Genomic DNA, 13,160 nt, shown 5'->3' with positions numbered 1-13,160 from the left:
AAATCACAGTTATTCCCTTAGCCCAGATCTGGAGACGGGAGACCACAGAACAAACCCAGCCAAACTGTGAAGGATACATAGAGTGAGGAAGAAATTACCCTTCATGTTTTTATCATATCATCTTCTTCCTCCAATAAAATATAAACGGATACTCCCAATGACAAAATATAAATGAATACTCCCATTGACAGATGATTGACTAAAGTGGTGACATATATATATATGTGTGTGTGTGTGTGTATATTATATATATATGTATACACATACATATTGCAATACTACTCAGTCATGAAAAAATAATGAAATAGTGCCATTTGCAGCAACATGGATGGAGATCATCATTCTAAGGGAAATAAGCCAAAAAGAGAAATAAAAATAACAAGTGATATCACTTACATGTGCAATCTAAAAGACACAAATGAACTTATTTACAAAACAGAAACAAACTCATAGGTATAGAAAACAAACTATGGTTACAGGGGTGGTGGGGGGAGTGATAAATTGGGAGTTCAAGATTTGTAGATACTAATATATATAAAATGCATAAACAACTTTATACTGTATAGCACAGGGAACTATATTCAATGGCTCGTAGTAACCCAGAATGAAAAGAATATGAAAATGAACATACGTATATATATGTATGACTGAAACATTATGTTGTACACCAGAAATTGACACAACATTGTACAGTAACTATACTTCAACTAAAAGAAAATAAAAAAAAAAACATGGATACTCCCTAAAGAAATTTGCATATCACAGCAATATCACTTTTCTCCTCAATATCTGTGACTCAGTAGGTCACTGTATTATGGATTTGATGGGTTTACTATGAAAGAACTTCTGTACTAAACTTCAAACAACTCTCCAAAGGTTAATTTGGCATACTTTGATTTGAAGTTTGTTTTAGAGTGAATATAACATTAATAAATAAGTTTTCTTCTTTCTGGTTTAGTTAAATAAATAATTATTTTTATGTTATTTTTATTATGTAGAGTGAAAAAAGAATCATGGAAATAGGCATTTAGAATAGATGGGATAAGAAAGAATTTTGCAGCAATAACTGGAATTATGTAGCATGTAGCAAAAGAAAGAAAATGAAAGAATTTCAAGAATTTTAATTGAGGAGATACAAAAAAAGTAAATGTAAAAATGTATAAAGAGAGGCTGTTGTGCTTATGCATTTGAAGTAAAGGTTCTTCCTCAAAAGTAGCCAAGGAAATTACATGGTTAGAAAGACTAGTTTGAGAAGATGTCTGATATAAAATAAATACAAATAGGCAAATCATTCTTGATTTAAACAAAAGGAGACTACAACAACAACAACAAAAAAGAGTCAGGAGGTGTAGTCAAACCATAAGTGAAGATACAATTTTGTTCTGTTTTTACTTTTGTCTTGTTGAGATTGTCATCTCCTGCTTCTCCTCTTCCATTTTCTTCACCATTTTAATCAGATATATTGTATTTTTTGCATTTCTCACTATGCAAAATCTTGAATTGTTATGTTCGCTATCTCTGTTGGTGTTTTGAGTTCTTTAATTGCAAATATTCTCTATTGTAAATCAAGTTGAAGATTCACTTTTGTTTCTTTGTTGATGATAACTTTGCACATTTGAGAAAAACAGAAAATATTTTCCCTATGTAAATCTTACTAATCACTTTAATTTTAAACTTTTATAAAGGAAATTGCTTTATTATTCATTAGGTTTCTTATTATTCCTCTTTTACTTGTCTTTTTCCTCTTTCTCATCCTCTTACTCCTTTTCTTTTTCTCTTGTTTTGGAAGTAGAATAAGTGAAAGATGAAAAAGAGAAAAATAGATATGATCCAATGTAACAAGACAGAAATGTGGAGTATGTTACTAATTTGATATAAAGTATGTGAAAATTATTACACATTTGACTGCTCAGGATAATTAAAAATTTCATTAAATTCTCAGCCGAAATACTCCCCAAAGTAACTATGAGAATATAGAAAAGCATATTAGTATAAATGTTGTGACAGTACTTTGTCTTGTATTCATATTGCTCCACTGAGAAATAGTCATTTTTTTCTGCTTAGAGTTGTGAGACCTTGGTGAGTTTGGATCAAATCAAAAGACTACAAGGAACCCAGCTTAAACTCTGCAGAAGAATGCCTGCAGCAACAGGCTGGGCTGTTAAACACACACACAGTCAATTAAGCCATTGGATAATAGATCTTTTGTGTTCAGGTAACGAAATAAGCTATTCATTTAAAATATTTATTAGGCCTCCTTTGTTTTCATTCACATTCAAGGATTTCAAAGAAAATGACAATGTTAATGCTTTCTCTAAATGATCTTCTTCTATTATGACTTATTGTAGAGGTCTATTTTACTCATCTGCTTATGATAATGATAATGCTGGTTTCTCTGAGGGTAATAAAAGGAAATTATATGAGACTTACTCTCGTTCCCTTGTGATTATTCTTTTCTCTAGTCTACAACATTCAGCCTTGAGAAAATGAAACCCCGTGCTTATTTTTATGTGGTGACTACCATCGTAGTCATTTTAATGTAATCACATTATTTACCATCTGTTCTTTGTTTAGCCAAAATTGATTTTCTGTATCGTTCATTTGGACACTTGAGACAAATAAGCTATTCATTTGTGTCAGTTTAATGTCTTAGCTACTAGAATTTTAAAAAGAAAATATTTTTCACAGAACAATATACTTCAAATGCCCTCTAATGCAATGTATTTTTGAATTATCCCATTTTGTTTTATAGTTTCTTAAAAGCGGATTATGTATATGCTTTACCATTTTTAAGACCTTATATCATAATAAAAGTGACAATTCATTGTTTTAAAAATAAGCATTTTTTTAGAGTAAATGGAATAAAAAAGATTACGCTGCTCTTTTCTAATGACTAGAAGCTGTTTCATATCCCATGACCTTCTCCTAAATGGTTAATTCTGTCATCACATAACATTAATTTGGGAAAACTACAAATGTTTGGCCTAATTGTTTCTATACTGAGCTAAATTTAATGTAATATGGCATAACATATAATAAGCTATTTATTTATCAGTGTTGTATTCCTCAGATAATGACCTCTAGGACCACACATTTAGCCAGTTTGGTTGATTACTTTCTGCAACAAGAAGGTGTTCATATCATAAGCAACAGGGAGGAATCTCCTTGAGAAGCTGTTCCATGTTACTCTTTAAAGGAATCTGCCTGTGGTAGGTGATTTTGGAGATGGTTCCACAAAGAGGTGTTTTTTAAATTTTTTCTTCTGAATGATTTTAGAAAGTAAGAATAATTCTATAAGCAAGTATCTTAATTTAATTTAGTGGCTGGGAGAAATGAAGCTAGATTAAAGCTATAATTGGTAAAGAAATAGCAATCAAGTTAGCTGGGGAAAGAAGTGGTTTGGCCACATTTGTGGTTTGCGAATGGTTCTCGTTCTTGTGTGCGAGCAGTCAAGCTTACAGAATAATCTTATGTTCTCAACTAAAGACCTGTGAAATGTTTTATGCTCAGCAGGAGAACCCCATGGTGTAGCTGTTAGTGCCAGACCAGTTGGCAGCTTTCAGAGTCAACTGCTTTTCGCCTTCTTATATGTATATTACCTTGCTAATTGTTACGGACTGAATGTTTACAGCTCTCCAAATTCGTATGTTGAAGCCCTAACTCCCAATGTAATAGTAGAAGAAGGTGGGGCTTTGGGAGGTAATTAGGATTAGAGGAAGTCATGAGAGTAGAGTCCTCTTAAGGGGATTAGTGCCCTTATGAGGAGTGGAAGGAAAAATAGAGTCCTTCCTCTCTCTCCACCATGTGAAAATACAGCAATAAGGTAGCCACTTCCAAGCCAGGGAGAGGGTTCTCACCAGACTGGGAACTACTGACATCTTGATCTTGGATTTCTCAGACTCCAGAATGGTCAGACATAAGTACCTGTTGTTTGAGCCACCCAGTCTACAGTATTTTGTTATAGCAGCCTGAGCTGACTAAAACAATAATCAAAAGTTTAATTCTTACATTTTGAATTATTATAAAAATTTATAACCTATGTATGGCATTATAATTTTTATCAACCTGTCAGCCGAGGGAGGCTGATGTGGGGTTCTAGGAGGTGAGCAGCCCAAACGAAAAAATGCACGAGGAGTTGCCATACTGCTGACAGAATGTCTCTAGCACATGCGTACTTCTATTTTCCTTGTTCTAAACCTTATATAATTGACGCATGCGAGGAGCAATTATTTACTGCATACTACAAACATGCTCTGATGGTGGCCTTGGGTCCCACGGCCTTAACTCATCTCAACACCAGCTCACATTCCACCCCCTAGGTCGTGGGAACCCTAGCCCACAGGGCGGAGCATTGTACCCAAAGACCACAACAACAATACAGAGTACAGCATCCTACCAATACACAGACAGCAACAATAGCCAGGACAGTTAGGCTCCATCTCCAGGAGGATGTCAAGGATGACCACCAATTCTTAAAGGGGTCTTGAGTTACATGATCTATGCGATCCAATTCCTGATCTATTTCATGCAGTGCCTTAATTACTTCCTTCTGGTGATCTGGTATATAGATACAGCATTCAATATGTAACATAGCACTTGTGCCACACTGGCTAGCAGTGAGAATATCTAATGCCATTCTATTTTGTAAGACTACCTTTCACATCTGGGTAGTCTCGTCTAACAATTCCTCTATAGCTTTTCTAGTAACATTCAGTACAGCTGATATGTGCTGAGCTAAAACTTCTACCTGCTATTCAACACTGATGGTCCCAGCACCAGGCAGGAACAGGGCCATGGGATAAAACCACCAAGTTGCATGCTTCCCCCGGTGCCACCGGGTGTGCAGTGGGTCCCAATTTGTGGGGCGCTCTGTTAAAGTGGGCCAGATATGTCTGGGCAAGTAAGCTCTACCCCAAGTATAGTGCCCTGTCCATTTAGCTCGGAGATAAGATCACCCGTGGATGCCACATACCCACAGATACCATGGTGGCAGGAAATCAGTGGGTTTTGTGCCAATTAGAGGTCGTCCATCCCACCAGGTGGAGGCATTTACATTATAAGTAATTTTGGCACACAGCTCTTCTGGGAGCCACCCCACTGTGCAGTTTGGAGCCTCGTGTTCAAACTGCTGCTCAATACAGAGGGGGCTTAAATTCCTCACTTTCACATGAACACTATTCATCCATCCCCACCCATTCCATACAGTCCTTCCAGTTAGGGAGGGCACTGCCCCGCTCACGTCAGAGTATTTCTTCAATAGTCTGCCACCGCAAGTCCCAGGGCGATCTCGCTGTCCTGTTGGCATTCCATTGAATCAAGGTGCTCCAATTAGCTCTGGATGCGGGGTGGAGGTGCCACGGCAGTCCATCTCCTGCATCTACAGGAAGTTCAGTACAAACCCAACAGTGAGAGACATTGTGGACTCGCGCGAATGTGTGTGCCCAGGAGAACATGGTATTTGCTGTTACCCTGGATGAAAGGACAGAGCAGAGGTGGACACCATGATTGGCAAATCTTTCCCTTCTGGGAGGATGCAAGCCACTTTCTCATCCTGTGAGAGTACAGTGGCAGGAAGGGCTGTTCACCCTGGGCGGTGGTACCATACCAACCCGCCCACACTAGGTTGGTTACACTCTGGGAGAGCTTCAGGAGCTACCAGTGGAACTGCCCAAAGCCGTAGGGCTTCTACTCCTTTAAGTAGGGATACTCCTGTTTTCCCTAGAGTAACCTGCACATCAAAAGGCCATTCCCTGACTCATGGGGTTACCTGCAGGGCTTTCTCTAGTCCATCGCCCCATGGTTCCAAAAGGGCTAGCCAGGGGCCTTCAGTCTGGACCTGATTCTTCCATGTCCAGGTGTCCTGTTTTCCTGAGTTCAACACCCTGGGGGCGCGTAATATTAATGCATGCCCCACTATTGAGACATCGGAGGCATTCTGCATGGGCCCAACTCTGAGCCTCTGAATAGTCCCTTGCAATAACTTTTCCAGTGGGCTCATACCTGTACGGCGCAGTTGTTCATTCAAAAGATGTACCGCCTGCGGCAAGACATTGTTCCAGCCTCGCCCTTGTGGTTTGAGAGCCCTCAGTTTGTCCTTTAATAGGCCATTGTACCGTTCAATCATTCCTGCTTGAGGACGATAAGGCACATGCAATATCCAGTTAATATCATTTTCTTTGGCCCATTCCTGGGTCTGTTGGGCAGTGAAAGGGGTCCCTCTATCACTTTGTATTTCTAACGGAGTCCCATAGAAGGCCCGTAAAACTTCCAGTGCTCTAATAGTAGAGTCTTGTGTAGCTCAGGGCACATGGTGAGCAAAACCTAGACCAGTAGCGGTGTCTACCGCTGTCAGCAGGTACCGCAAGCCCGTACTTGGAGCAAAGGGGCCTACGTAATCTATTTGCCATACCTGCAATGGCTGAATTCCCTGTGCAATCTTCCCCATCTGTTGGGGCCATCAACACCAGTGCGGGTGGTGTTTAGCACACCATGGACACTGCCGCACGGCATCTTTGGCTTCACTGTGGCTCAGGTGCAGGCCCCACCGGTCGGCTACCTGCCTCATTGTGTATGGGCCAACATGACCAAGTTTCTTATGGAGCCAGGGACCTATATTGGATCCTGGGACCATAGCCTGTACAGGGCGGAGTTGAGCTAGCGCGTCAGCAGCATCATTACCCGGTGCCAGGGCTGGGTGGTGCCCTGGTATGTGGTAAACAGTATATTGGCCTTCTTGGCCTTTGTCCCATAACTGTTTCCACATCTGTTGTCCCCACAGGGGCCGGTGCCCAATCATCCAGTCTTGCAGGGCCCATTGGGGTATTCACAATGTAAGGCCTCGATATACGGCCCAACTATCTGTACAAATCTGCAAGGGGCTAGATTCATTCATCAACACCAGCCATACTGCCCGTAACTCAGCCCATTGGCTGGATTGGCCTTCTCCGGTCTCATACCAGAAGGCTTCAGTGGCAGGGTGCAGTGCTACTGCAACCCAAGTGGGCAGACTGCCCTTACAAGATCCTTCTGTACACCAAGCAGTTCCCGGGGGTGGCCCTTTCCCTTCACGAAAGGGACTGGGCACAGGGTCCACCCCTTGTGGGAGCGTCTGTACATCAGACGCAACAAATCTCACAGGCCCTAACACCTGCTGCAACTCTGCAGCCAAGGGGCTAGCGGTGTACTGGGCTCTCTGTTCCAAATAAGCACCCCACTTCGTCAGAGTTGGGGTTTGGGTAGTTCCCGATCGGGGTTGCTTTGCCCATGTCTGTACCCATCCTGCAATAGGGTATGTGGTCTGCACTTGGACCTCTTGCCTCCCCGTCAGGGGTTCAGTGGCAATCAAGGATGCATAAGTTGCTAGCAACTGTATCTCAATCAGAGAATAATGACATTCAGCCCCTTTCCACAACTGAGACCAGAATCCTATGGGCACTTTCCACTGCCCATGTTTCTGCCAAAAGCCCCAGCCATATCCATCATTGTCCACATGGACTGTTAACCAGAAAGGGAGGTCTGGATCTCTAGTGCGCAGTGCTTGCGCTTGGGCCACTGCCCTCTTAGTTTCAACAAATGCTCATTTGGTCTCATCAGAGCAATTCCAGACTTCTCCCTTTTTAATCAGTTTATACAGGGGTTTGGCTATTTGGGCCAAATGAGGAATAAACACCCTCCAGTATCCCAGAAGACCTAAATAAGTCTGTAACTGTTTACCTGTTTCAGGGCGGGAATATGCCTGGATTTTGTCTATTACTGCTTCAGGCAGCACTTTGTCTTACCCGACCAGACAACACCCAAGAATTTGACAGAATATCCAGGTCCTTGCACTTTGTCCTCGTTCACGGCCCACCCCCAGCCCGCCAGGGCTTCTCGCAGCGCTGTGGCACTGGTTTCCAAATCTGAAAGAGAATCAGAGGTTAGCATTATGTCATCAATATAATGGAACAAGCGAACGGTATCCGGTTTGCTCCATGTAGCCAGGTCCTGGGCCACTAGGCCATGACACAGTGTAGGGCTGTGCAGATATCCCTGCGGCAACACAACAAATGTCCATTGTCTGCCTTCCCAGGTGAAGGCAAACTGTTCTTGGCTCTCAAGGGCTATGTCTATCCAGAAGAATGCATTAGCCATGTCAACCACATAGTGACAAGTACCCAGTTCATGGGACAGTCGGTCCATCAAATCTGTTATATTCGGCATCGCGGCATGCATGGGGGGAATGACTTTATTCAGTTCCTGATAGTCCACTGTCATCCTCCAGGAGCCGTCTGGCTTCCGCACCGGCCATACTGGAGAGTTACATGGGCTATGCGTAGCCCGAATTATACCAGCTTCCTCAAGCTTCAGAATAGTCTGTCCTATTTCCTCATGGCCTCCGGGCAATTGATATTGCCGGACATTCACCACTCGTGTGGCCTGTGGCAAAATCAAAGGTGCATGATGAGGATGCCCCCGTATAACTGTTTTCACCACACGGACTCTCAGGCGAAATTCCCCTTGAGTTGTCTGTATTTGCAATCCTTGCAAAATGTCTATCCCCAGAATGTATTCAGCTACTGGGGATATATGCACTTCATATGCAGCAGGGGACAGACGGCCAATGCCCAAAATCAGAGTCACTCGTTTAACACACATTTGCTTGTTTCCATATCCTTCTATATCAACCCATGGTCCCTGAAAACGCTCCGGATTTCCATACACCAATGTAATTTCAGCTCCTGTGTCTACTAGTGCCAGCACTCGCTGTTTATTCATGGGGGACCAGTGAATAGTCAGCTCAACATGTGGCCTCCAGTCATCGGGGTGCCCCATGTCCTGAACACTTTGGCCTTCCTCCTAGTCTGGGAGGAAATCAACAAAGGCCACCTCTCGGACCTGATGGGAGGTTGGCAACGGAGTATATTGTTGCTCAGGCCGTAATTTCTTCCATAAGGCCATCAGCACCTCCAATGGCTGGCCATCTAATTTTACACGGTCCAGGCCAGCTGCCAGTAAATCACACCATATCTGCCGGTGATCTAGCTTTTGGGGCCCTCCTAAAATTGGAGCATTTTCTTTTTTTCCTTCTTGGTGTGGACTTCCCTTTCTGCTTCACTGCACAGGAGGAGGGGGTCTTGGACTCACCTTGAGTCTTGGCAGCACGTACCCCCTTTCGGCGCACCTCTATGTCCCCCAGACGAGCCAGAGCTTCAGATACTTCATGAATGGAGCAGTCTACATACGGTGCTAGTAGCGTCGCCATAGTCCCAAACGTTCCCGTTGGGCCATTAGCCAAAATCAAATCTTTCATTCGAGCTGTAAGGAGCTCATCATCTGGACCAAGGAAATGCAAAGAAAACATCATCTGGCGCATGCCCATTTCCCGGATAACTTGTGCTAAGTCCAAATACGTGGTCCCTTTACTCACGTGTTCAGGCAAATCCCCTGCACTTTCCCACACAGTGCATACAGCAGCCATTAACCAGCTTATCAGCGTATGGTTGCCAGCATCAGCATTTGACTGGGGAACAGTTTGCAGCCTCTGCCGCAGTGAGGGGACAGTTGTTATGCTGGCCAGCTGGCTCATCTCCTTTGGAGATAGCTCAGTCTGGTCAGCCCCAACATCCCAAAGGCGCAGTAGCCATGTGGGGACTGACTCACCCATACGCTGCTTGCATTGCTTTGCCAGGTCCCTCAATTCCATTGATGTGTAGGATGTACAGGTGGTTTGTCATGTAACTCGCCGTGGCCCCACAGGAATTCCCCCCTGAGCCATGGGCTCCTCCATTTCCATCCGCTGCCTCACCACGGGCCGTGGACGCAGTGGAATGGGGGGAGGTGTTGGGCTTATTGCTCCCAGGGGCGGTGGGACTGGAGCTATACAGGCATAGCTGCTCTCAGAGGTGGCGGAGCTAGGACCATGCGACATCTTTCTGCTGTGCTGGGTCTCTGCTTAAGCGCCTCTTCTTTGCATTGCAACTCCTCCACTTGCATCTGTAAATCTCTCATGTCTTGGCTAGCATGCCGTAAAACAGATAAGAACACCCAGGCCACCCTCCTGGCTGCCTCTCGGTGGGCTAATGGGACATTATTTTCTAACAGCTCCAACGCCCTCTGGACGTCATCTGGCCGGGGCGCCACTGTGTCCCAATCCTCAGGCTGAGCCCATGTCAGCAAATAGGCTGCCACCGGGTACCATACAGAGGTAGGGGGCCACTTTGCTTCCATCAGAGCATCCCCGTCAGGGGCACGGGGTTCAGAAGGGGCACTCACCTCATCCTGCCGACTACGCCAAGTGTCAGCCGAGGGAGGCTGATGTGGGGTTCTAGGAGGTGAGCGGCCCAAATGAAAAACTGCATGAGGAGTTGCCATACTGCTGACAGAATATCTCTAGCACATGCGTTTTTTTGTGTGTTCTAAATCTTACATAATTGACGCATGCGTGGAGCAATTATTTACTGCATACTACAAACATGCTCTCTGATGGTGGCCTTGGGTCCCACGGCCTTAACTCATCTCAACACCAGCTCACACAACCTTTCATATGATATTACTATTGATGTCATTAATTAATAACACCATTAATAAGTTATCTGTCTGGGAAGTTCTTTGGTGTCACATGCACACTGACATGGGGTAGCAAGAGAGAAATCAATTTTTCTCTGGTAATTGACATATAATGACTCTACCAGCCAAAGAATATTTAGAAAACCTTACTCCTAGTCCCTACAAAGGAGAATATAGGGGTAGAAGATGACAGAGGATAAAAGACATAGAGGAATAAAGTCTACAGGTTAAAGGAATAGTCATTTTACTTAAGAAGGGAAACACATTTTAGAATAACAGAGGAAAAATAAGTTCTGTACATAGCAGTTGCTAAATAGTCACTTATTTAATATTGTTATGAATAAGTATTAGAGCTAAACACAACATAATTTAGATTAAAAGCCTCCGATAATAAGTAAACACTGTATTTCTGATGATTAGGGCAAGAATGAATCAGGCAATTGTAGTTAGGGATTATCACTAGCTTTCTATTGAGATTGTTATCAGAACTTAGTATATATTTATAATGATATAAAATGTTATTTTTCAGTACATGAATGTTTTCAATCTTTTTCAAGAGTTCTTTTTGGGATATACACAAATCCCAAGATCAAAAGCCTTTTGAGTGATGGGTAAGTATATCCACTAGCCCAAGAGAGCCATGTATTCTAGTAAAGATCACAATACCCAGAATGGAGGAAAGTTGAAGAAACAGCCTTTACATATTTTTTCATGCAACTTATCTGGGTCTATGTATGCTACAGATTATGAAAGTGCTACCCAATAGGTTAAATACAATTGTGAAGAAAATACGCGCGCGCACGCGCGTGTGTGTGTGTGTGTGTGTGTTTGACATGAAGAGAACACAGTGATCAGTCACCAGGGAGAAGGCTGGCAGTATTTTGGTCTATGTGATAGTTATATTTGCTGTCATAAGTACAGTCAATGTAATCTATTTTATACGAGAATCACTCATAAGTTTGAGCTGTGCAAAGTTCCCCTCCAGGATCCTTAGACCACAGCTCTAAAGGGAGCTGAAGAACATCAGAAACAAGTGTAGATCTTTAAATCGTGGGGGTATCTAGGGCTACATATTCTTTCCAGGGTTTACCCAGAATCTGGTAGATGTCTATTACATGTCATCTTAATATTCACCAAAGCTTAATATTCATCATGTGAGATGGTATAGCTATTATTAATCCATTTTGAAATAAGGCAAAATAGTTGAAGAGATGCTAATAAATATACAAATACTTTGAGTTAACAAAATACAGTTTTAAAGTATTTGAGAAAATTATAATAGTGTGATGAAAAATATTCACAAATAGCTAAATATATATAGTATGTAAGTACGTTTCATAATGAAAAATTACTTATGGTAAGATGTGAAAAGGAGATGTAGAAACACAGTGAAAAATACATAACTCTGTGTAAAAGTAATATAACATTATTTAGGTTACTTAAACTTACCTGAATAATAAAAACATTTTCCCCACCTTCAAAATCAACTATAATCAAGAGTATTCTTCCTTCTTTTTTAATGGAGGTACTGGGGATTGAACCTGGGACCTCGTGTACACTAAGTATGTGCTCTACCACTGAGCTATATTCATCTTCCCTCAAGAATAGTCTTTGAATAGACAAGAACATTAATTTTTATACCAAAACATGCTCCTCCTTAGGCATTTTATTATCTCCACTTCTGCATGCAGAAGCCCTTGTAAAAGTGAATTATGGTAACAATATGCAGAATGAAGTTTCACAATGGAGTTTTTCTCATAAAATATAAAGCAAGTATAGAGTGTTTTACTTAATTCTGAGTACTATGTTGCTAGGAAAGAGGATGGCAAATTTATTATTTGGCATTTTTACTGAAATGCTTAAAATGTAAGCATGTTTTCTGATCTTAATAGGTAAAATCAAGTAAAAGCCTCAAAGTCTACCATTAAGAACACAAACAGAAAGCTGGGCTAGTGTGGAGTGGCAGCCAGGCTTCTGAGTAGGTCTGTGGTGTAGTTGCCAGAACTCTGAAGCATCAAATACTCATCTTGTGTTTTACCCTTGCTTCTGTGGTTTTTCCATTAGGGCTTTACAAAAATGTATTTCCTCTATTTTAAAAACATAAAAATAGGTAAACAAGAGATACTGTCTATATGCAAATAAATATATTTTCAGTTAATATTTCAATTAAAATGAATTGATAGACTTCCCCACAATGAAACAAAAATATATGTTTCATTAGCCAAGTGTTTAGAACTATGAATCCTTCAAGTGCACAGAATATCCTTTTGCTAAAAGTTTCATCTTTTTTTTTCAGCAAAAAAGGCTTCTTTAATAAATGACAATACATACAGCATGAGACACATGATAATCCCCCTCTTTCTTACTCTAAAAATCCACTAATAGATCTTCACCTTAATTTAAAAAAATATGGAAATAATAGGAAAATAAGGTGGAGGCACACATAGAAGGTTGGCTGATAACACCAACAGGTGAACATGTTCCCACTCCCCACACTGGATATTACATCCCCAGAACTTATTTACCTTAAACCTGAAGGTCTGTACATTTTTACCACCTTCACACATTTCACCCACACACCCCCTGCTCACTTCTGGCAACCACCAATATGTTTT

General features: G+C 41.8%; 1 non-coding gene across 1 annotated transcript in view; it reads right to left on the bottom strand.

Annotated features, from left to right (window-relative positions):
• Nucleotides 1-7,883, bottom strand: part of LOC116277668 (uncharacterized) — a 299,305-nt gene extending 291,422 nt beyond the window's left edge. The window contains exons 1-3 of the transcript XR_012075489.1: nucleotides 7,714-7,883; nucleotides 6,001-6,129; nucleotides 5,240-5,469 (exon numbers count right to left, since the gene is read on the bottom strand). This is a non-coding gene — a transcript (uncharacterized protein). The remainder of the gene's footprint in view (nucleotides 1-5,239; nucleotides 5,470-6,000; nucleotides 6,130-7,713) is intronic.
• Between the last annotated feature and the right edge of the window lie 5,277 nt (nucleotides 7,884-13,160).

This window comes from Vicugna pacos, chromosome 1 (genome assembly GCF_048564905.1).
Source record: "Vicugna pacos chromosome 1, VicPac4, whole genome shotgun sequence".
NCBI lineage: Eukaryota > Metazoa > Chordata > Mammalia > Artiodactyla > Camelidae > Vicugna > Vicugna pacos.
The sequence above is the reverse complement of the archived record's forward strand: the minus strand, read 5'-3'. Positions and strand labels throughout refer to the sequence as shown.